The following is an 8,179-nucleotide window of genomic DNA, read 5'->3' as shown; positions in this document are numbered from 1 at the left end:
TCCTGTATGTACAAAATATCACCCTTACCTACATATAAGCAAACACACTCAAATACACATAAAACACACCCAAGAGTACAGAATCCGTTGCATACAAATCGGTGAAATGCAACTCACTAACTATACACAAACCCAGACCACTCAAATTCCCACAGCTGAGTTGAGCCCCAACTCTTTCAAACCACACCAACACATTCCCGCCATACCAGATACAAAGAGACCTAAAATCCACACCAACACCCTCTGAGAGGCACAGTATGAACTCACAATCTGGAATCAGCTAGGTGGCTCAGCTATAAAGGCGGTTGCTGCCAAGCCTTGCAACCTGAGTTCCGTCGCGGGGACTCACGGGGTGGGAGATGATCGACTCCTGAAAGTTGTCCAAATACCTACACACACACACATGCAAACGCACAAATAGATAAATGTAATAAAAATTTCACACTCACCATGCGACACAGTAGTAGACCCACAGAATGAGACATGGAGTCAGGCTCAACTACAGACACGTCACCCAGTGTACAAATCCAAGCTTGTACAAATCCACACTCAGCCACACTGGCACAGTTGGGCGGTTGGGCAAAACTCACAACGGGCAGCTCACACGTACACAAAAGCAAACACGGTTAGAAAGTCCAACACAAACTCACACACACACACCCTCACAAGGAGAGAATGTGTGTCTACCGAGTTCAAATAACCCAGTTAGCACCAGCTACAACCGCACAGGCGAGACAAACTAAGCCGCCCATGGACTTTAAGGTTGTTGGAGGGAAAACCAGATACATTGTAGGGTCCAGACTCTCCAAATTGGAGTTACACGAAATTCCATAAAGTAACAAAAGTTTCTGAGAGCTATGCCACACTTTTCCCTAGCGCACCCCCTACCCAGACCACTGTCCTCGACGGAGCTGGACAAGGTGGGGGTCCCAGGCCTCATGCAGACACCCTGGCCTCTCAGTCCTCTCCCGTGTCCTTGCCTCGCATCCCCGCGCTCGGTTCTCCAGCCGCACTCTCCTCCAGGCACCGCAGCCCGCGGTCACCGGGAGTGGAATGCCGCGGGAAGACTTTCAAACCCAAGTCCCCTTGCTCGAGGGCACCACCCACCGGACTACACGTCCCAGAAGCTCGCGCGCCGCCCAGCCCGCGGCTTCTTCTCGATGAAGCGCCCAGAGCCCGAACACAGCGCGCTAAGGCCCTGTGGGAAATGTAGTCCTCGGCAAGATAGGGCGTTGTAAGCGCTCTACGGGCGCTGCCCCTCTGTGGCTCCACTTCTGGTGCTGTTGAGCTCCTGCGTCTCCTGGTGGAAAACTTGCCTTCGGTTGCAAAATTTCTAAACTGACAGAGGCCCATGGTAGGAAAAGGAAAGATGTTTTTCAGACTACGTAATGATACACTGGGGAAAAGGGGTTTGGTTTTGTTTGGGACAGAGTTTCACCATGTAGACCAGGCTGACCTCAACTTCATGATCCTCTTGCCTTAGCTTCCCAAGTGCTGGGACTACTGAAGCGAGTCACCAATCTACTCGGTTTTCACTTCTTTGCTTCTGAACCTACGTTACCATCACGGCCACAGAATAGGTTTGGGCATAGTTCCCGGCTGGTAGAAAAACTCCTCAGCTTCTACAAGTGGTTTCTCCTCATGGCTGATCACAACTGAGCCTCCCCCTGTTGTATAGATTTACAGCGCATGGAGGATATATGTCAGACAGAGGAAAATGTATGAGTTATTGCTGCGGCTATGGCTTTACGTCTCTTCATATTCAAACTCAGTGTCGCAGGGTATGGTATTTCTCTCTTGAGGGCGGAGTATAATTTCCTCATCCCAGGAAGCTTGCTGTAGCCAACACAATGAAGTGGGTAGCGCTAACTCCATGTGGCAACGGGCCGGTTCACCAATTCTGTTGCCCTTCTGCCAGAATGAATGAATGATCATGGGTAATGCTCATGAGCTCAGTGGGTAAAAGGTGACAATCACCAAGTCGGATGCCCCGAGATGTGGTGATGTGAATGAAAATGGCCCTCAAAGCCTCCTCAGGAGAGGTGCTATCGGGAGGTATGGCCTTGTTGGAGGAAGTGCGTCAACTGGAGGTGGGCTTTGAGGTTTCCTTTACTCTCCACCTCCATGTCCCATGGTGGACTATATTTGAATTATGAAATAAAAATTAAGCCCTTTCTCCCTTAAGTTGCTTCGGTCAGAGTATTTTATCACAGCAACAGGAAAAGGAAATAAGATGGAAATGCTGTACCTAGGGCCTAGGTTAGATCACACACAGCACTAGACATAAAAGTGGCCCCTATTAAGATAAATGGTGTCACCTAGCCCGTCTTGGGCTTATCCCAGGGGTGTGAACAAGAAGCACTTGTGTACCAATGGAAGTTTTGTTGTTGTTTTGAGACAAAGTCTCTCTGTGTAGTCCAGCCTGCCCTCAGAATCCAGAGATCTACCTGCCTCTTGAATGCTGAAATTAGAGGTGTGTGCTACCACACCTAGCTAGGAAGATCTATGGTTTAAGGTTCCTTTGTGTTTATGTGTCTGTGTGTGCCTGAGTGTATGCATATGCACCACGTGTATGGGCGCCTGTGGAGGCCAGAAGAGGGAGTTGAATCCCCTAGAACTGGAGTTAGGTGGTTGTGAATCATCCCATGCCTTATTATCATGACCATAGTTAATTGCTACAGGAGATATGAGTGGTTTATGAGGTATGCAATAAGTTCATGAATATTAATGTGAAGCTGGCATGTGCCAGGGTGGAGGAGGATAACTCCAGATATAGAAGTCTCTGCTTGATTGAGGATGCAGTATTGCCCTCTCTGTAGGAAAAGTAACTTTAATGTGACTAACCATTGTGCTATCAGATGTCTGACTGGAGGTAGGTAGAGTACCAATCTTGCCTTCTTTCTTGCCTTCATGGGGAGGGAACTGGTTTGCTTGCCATTGCTGATAACATTGTAATTATTTCCCACTTTACAACATTCCCTCCTTGAATTAATACTAGTTTACATTCAACATTCAGCCATTCTTGGAAAGCTTGTTTCTTTTGGCCAATGAATGGATTATTTGTGTGCTGTGGTTTGGGGTGAGAGTCTCGTAGGGCTTGTCGGTTAAGGGTGTGGGTCCCCCCACCTGGCTCTTTTGGGAAGTGACAAATCTTTGAGAAGCAGAGCCTAATTGACAGTTCTTAGGTCACTAGGGTATGCCCTTGAAGGGATCTGTGGGATTCTGGATCCTGAGTTACACTTTTTGCTTCCTGATTTGTGAGCAGAGTAGTTTATCCCGCAAGCACACTCCCACCCTCAGCCACCCTTGCCAGCATCTCAAAGTAATGGAACCATTTGATCTTGGGCAGCAATCTTAAGCCAAAAATAAACCTTATTTGTTCACAAGTTAATTGCCTCGGGTAGTTCATTATAACAGTGAGAAGGATAGGCCTTTCAGTCAGACTCTAAAAGAGAATGGGGCACTAGGAACCAAGCTTGCCCTGGCCACATATCTCTTTGATATATCCAACTCTGATCTATATGATCACTTACCTAGTTAGCTACTAGTTTCTTTTGATTATGACTGGATATTGGGAACCAATGAGCACATACCGGCTGATGCTAGAAAGATGTCCAATCTCATGCACTAAATATGGTGGTAGGGAGTTAATTATGCTTTCGAATGAGGTATGTGTGGTGGGGAGAAAGAATTCCTTAAGAGCATAAGGGTTGGTCATGCAATCTCAATGGACATGCATTTTATTACTTTTCTCTATTACCTTCTATCAGGGTAGAAGAATCTTGAAAAAGGAAAAATCTCTTGCCTTGACCTATACTGAAGTCCCTTGTTAAGATGGCGCACACCGTTAATACCAGCACTTGGGAGGCAGAGTCAGGTGGATCTCTATGAGTTCGAGGCCAGCCTGGTCTACAGAGCGAGATCCAGGATAGGCACCAAAACTACACAGAGAGACCCTGTCTCAAAAAAACCAAAACCAAAAACAACAACAACAACAACATATGACTATTCAAGAATGGCTCTGTGGTAGTTTGAATGTAATAGGCTCCATAAGTTCATAGGGAGTGGCACTATTAAGAGGTATAGCTTTGTTGGAGGAAGTGTGTCACTGTGGGGATGGGCTTTGAGGTTTCCTATGCTCAGGATACTGCCGAGTGTCTCAGTTGACTTCCTGTTGCCTGCAAGATGTAGGACTCTCAGCTACTTCTCCAGCACCATGTCTGCCTGCACACTGCCATGCTCTCCACCATGATAATAATGGACTGAACCTCTGAAACTGTGAGCCACCCCAATTAAATGTTTTTTCCTTTATAAGAGTTGCTGTGGTCATGGTGTCTCTACACAGCAATAGAATCCTCCAGGAAATGAGCCAAGACCTGCTGAAGTGCTTGCAGAGTGTGAAGAAAATACAGAATGGGTAGTAGAGGAAGGTAGTTCTAGGTAAATACCATCTAAGGCCACAGGACCAGTTGCAGAAATGAGGATTGTAACTGACATGAGTACTTCTGTTGTATTTTGTTAAGAATGTATTTGTATAGATATTTGTGTTTTTCTTTCAATTTTTTTATCATATGTTGTAACATCAATTAAGGAAATATCAATGGTTATCGTATGTAAGTGAAAGATACTAGAAGGATGTCTCCCAAGGGACATTGCCATTATTTTTTAATTAAATTTTTTTCATTTGTTTTACATTCTGACCACAGTTTCCCCTCCCTCCTCTCCTCCATTCTCTGCCCCCACCTCCTTTCTACCTCACCCCCCCATCCACTCCTTCTCCATCTCCATTCAGAAAGGGGCAGACCTCCCATAGGAGTCAACAAAGCATGGCATATCAAGTTGAGGCAGGACCAAGCTCCTCCCCCTGCATCACGGTTGGGTGAAGCAACCCAGCATGGGGAATGGGTTCCCAAAAGCTAGCTCAAGTGCCAGGGACAGGTCCTGATCCCACTGCTAGGAGCCCCACAAACAGACCAAGCTACACAACTGTCACACATATGCAAAGGGCCTAGGTCAGTTCCGTGCAGGCTCCCTAGCTGTCAGTCCAGAGTTGGTGAGCTTCCATGAGCTCAGATCAGCTATCTCTGTGGGTTCCCCATCATGACCTTGACCATCCCACTCCTCCTAAGGTGGTACAATCCTTCCTCTCCACCCCCTCTCTCTTCAACAGGACTCCTGGGGCTTGGCCCAGTGCTTGGCTATGGATCTGTGCATCTGTTTCCATCAATTACTGGATGAATCCTTGCCACTATTCTAAATTTATGATGTGTTTGCAGTTGTATGAGGGATAGTTATATCATATTAGATATAATTATGACCTAGTTAAATATATAATGCATTTGCGATTCTACGTGGAATAGTTATAATGCTTAAGCATAATTATGACCTGGTTATTGTTTTACATTTGGAAATTAATCATGACATAAGGAGATATGATTGTGTGTCAGGTTGACAAAGGGTGGATTGTGATGGCTATTCTTGGTTGTCAACTTGATTATATTTTGAATGAGTTATAATCCAGAAATGGAGGGTAAACTTGTGATCTGGACCTTGAGGCGAGAAGACAACTTGTCTTTGATTCAGACCTTGAGGCTGGATGACACACACTTTTAATCCAGAGGAAGTGAAGTGCATTGGCCATCACCTTTGAGTTATGGAATCAGAGATGCAGGAGCCATGGATTGTGTATGGTCTTCCCATCATGGTCACCTATAGGGCTCCAGTTAGCTAATGGACTTTAAATCTCTGGTCATTATGAAGCTGCAAGCATGCTTAATGATGAACTCTCAGAGGAGTTGGGGGACAGCTCAGTTGGAATAGTACTTTCCATTCAAATATAAGGACCTGGGTTTAATCCCCAGAGCTCATATAAAAAGCCACGTGTGGTGACACACACTTGTAATCCCGGAACTTTGCTATTGTTGGTCAGTGGGTGGGGGAGGAACCCTGGAGACCACTGGCCAGCCAGCCTGGCTTTATTAGGGAGCCTCACAAGATGGGTACCCAAGGAATGGCACCCCCAAGGTTAAACTCTGGCCTCCATGTACCACACACACACACACACCCTCTCCATGATAGCTAGAATAACCAGCTAAACTGTTATGTTCCTTTTGGTGAACCTGGGCTAAAGTATAATGAACTGAAATAAACACTTTTTAATCTTCTGCAAAAGTTAGGAATAAATGCCTCATTGAGGCACTAAACCCTAATATTACTATTCTTACATCAAGGATTCATGAACCTTTGTTTTTAGAACCTCATATTTCCAATTAAAAATACTCCATCAACTAATCAAAATATATTTACAATTATAACAAAATCTAAAACCACTACTGGGTGATTATGATTTACTGTGATCAAAATATGATTTAGTCTTCGGGGTGCAGTTAAACACATGGGCCCAAGTAGAATCCATAGATTCCCTGAGAAGTCATTATTGAAATATACAATCTTTAAAAAAAAAAAAAAAGACAAAGCACTTTGTAACAAAAGCATTAAAACCTGAGTTTATATTTCCAGAACGTATATAGAGCCTGTATCTGTGACCTCAGCACTTTTACAGCAATCTTGGAGGCTGGGACAGTATCCCCAGAAGCTCACAAGCCATCTGCTCTGGGGTACATTGTGAGGGACAAAGAGATCTTTTCTCAAATAATGGGAAGGTGGGGATTGACCCCAGAGGCTGTCGTGTGACTTTCACACCACCCTGGGGCATGAGTGTATGTGCCTATCCTCTCTCACAAATATCCATTCACGCATGTACATACACACAGCTGTTGTCGAAGAGCCAGATTTGTAAGCCAAACTTTGTAAGGCTAAGGGGCCACTAACGTTTTGAATTTTTAACTTTATCACAGAAACAAGTCCCACAAAGTTACCAACCCCAAACACATAAACTGGAAAAAGAAGAGACTGAGAATGATCTTATTTTTAACTTTATTTTATTGTTGACACTATTACAAGATAGAACAACTACAACCATATTAACAAACCAAAAGCCTGTGCACAGAAACAAGAAAAGAAAATATATTGAGATGTTAAACACAGTCTTTGGGCGATGAGAATATGGGTGAGTGTCTCTTCTACATTTCCACATCTTTGAGGCTACTAGGATGGACACATACTGCATATATAATAGAAATATAAGCAATAAGGGCAGCCTACTAGAACACTATGATAAAGACCCCTCCAAGAAACTGAGAAAACGCACTTCACTGTAATCCACACAGCTACCCCGCTATTCCACACTTCTCCACACTTCTTCCATCTGATGACACTACATACTTATCGAGGATGTCCTAATAATCACATACGTGGTGCGCAGATCAGATGTTACTAGGAACTTGTTGGAAATATAATTGCTTTTTCTACTTCACAACAGTTTCCCAGTTTTCTTTGAGTATGTCTTTATATTTGTGATACAGAATACATACATAAAGTTTTTTTTTTTTTTTTTTACCAAACACCAAAGATTATTCAAGAAATTTGGAACAAAATATTTAACCATGACCCCCCACCCCAACACTATTTTTTGTTTCCACGTTTTTGTTTTAGACATTATGCAAATCTATTTAACACTGTTTTAATCACAAGTTTGTGCGATGACACAAGATGGAGAACACAGATGAAGATCTTAACAGTTGTTGGATATGGGGAATATGGGCAGATTTTTCTTTTCAATTTTCAACTGTATTTTCCAATTTTTCACTGGGTACATAGTATGCTTATAATGGTGACACTGCATACTAAGCCTTATTATCAGGATACTGTTACAAGGAGCATAGGGAAAACTTCAGATCAAAGTATTTACTGTAATTACACAGGAATACTAGAACAACTATCTTGAATACACGTTTTGACACAGTTATAATATATAAACCTGTGCACAGCAACAAGAAAACAAGATATTAAAGAGTATATCTATCTTTGGATGGTGGGACATGGATTATCTTTCCTCCACTTTTCTGCTATTTTCCAACTGTTTCATAATGAGTTCCAATTATGTTCACGATGGAAATGTGATCCTTAACTTTTGAGTAACACTACCATAAAGAACATTCTAGAAATTTAAGAAAATAATGCTCGACTATAAGCCTACAACAACACAATAGCTTTTGACTATAAGCGTACATTTTTTAAACAGTTTATAATTGTAGTATAAATATAATTTTGTGTCCTG

This window comes from Peromyscus leucopus, chromosome 1 (genome assembly GCF_004664715.2).
Source record: "Peromyscus leucopus breed LL Stock chromosome 1, UCI_PerLeu_2.1, whole genome shotgun sequence".
Classification (NCBI taxonomy): Eukaryota; Metazoa; Chordata; class Mammalia; order Rodentia; family Cricetidae; genus Peromyscus; species Peromyscus leucopus.
This window is presented reverse-complemented; position numbering follows the sequence as displayed.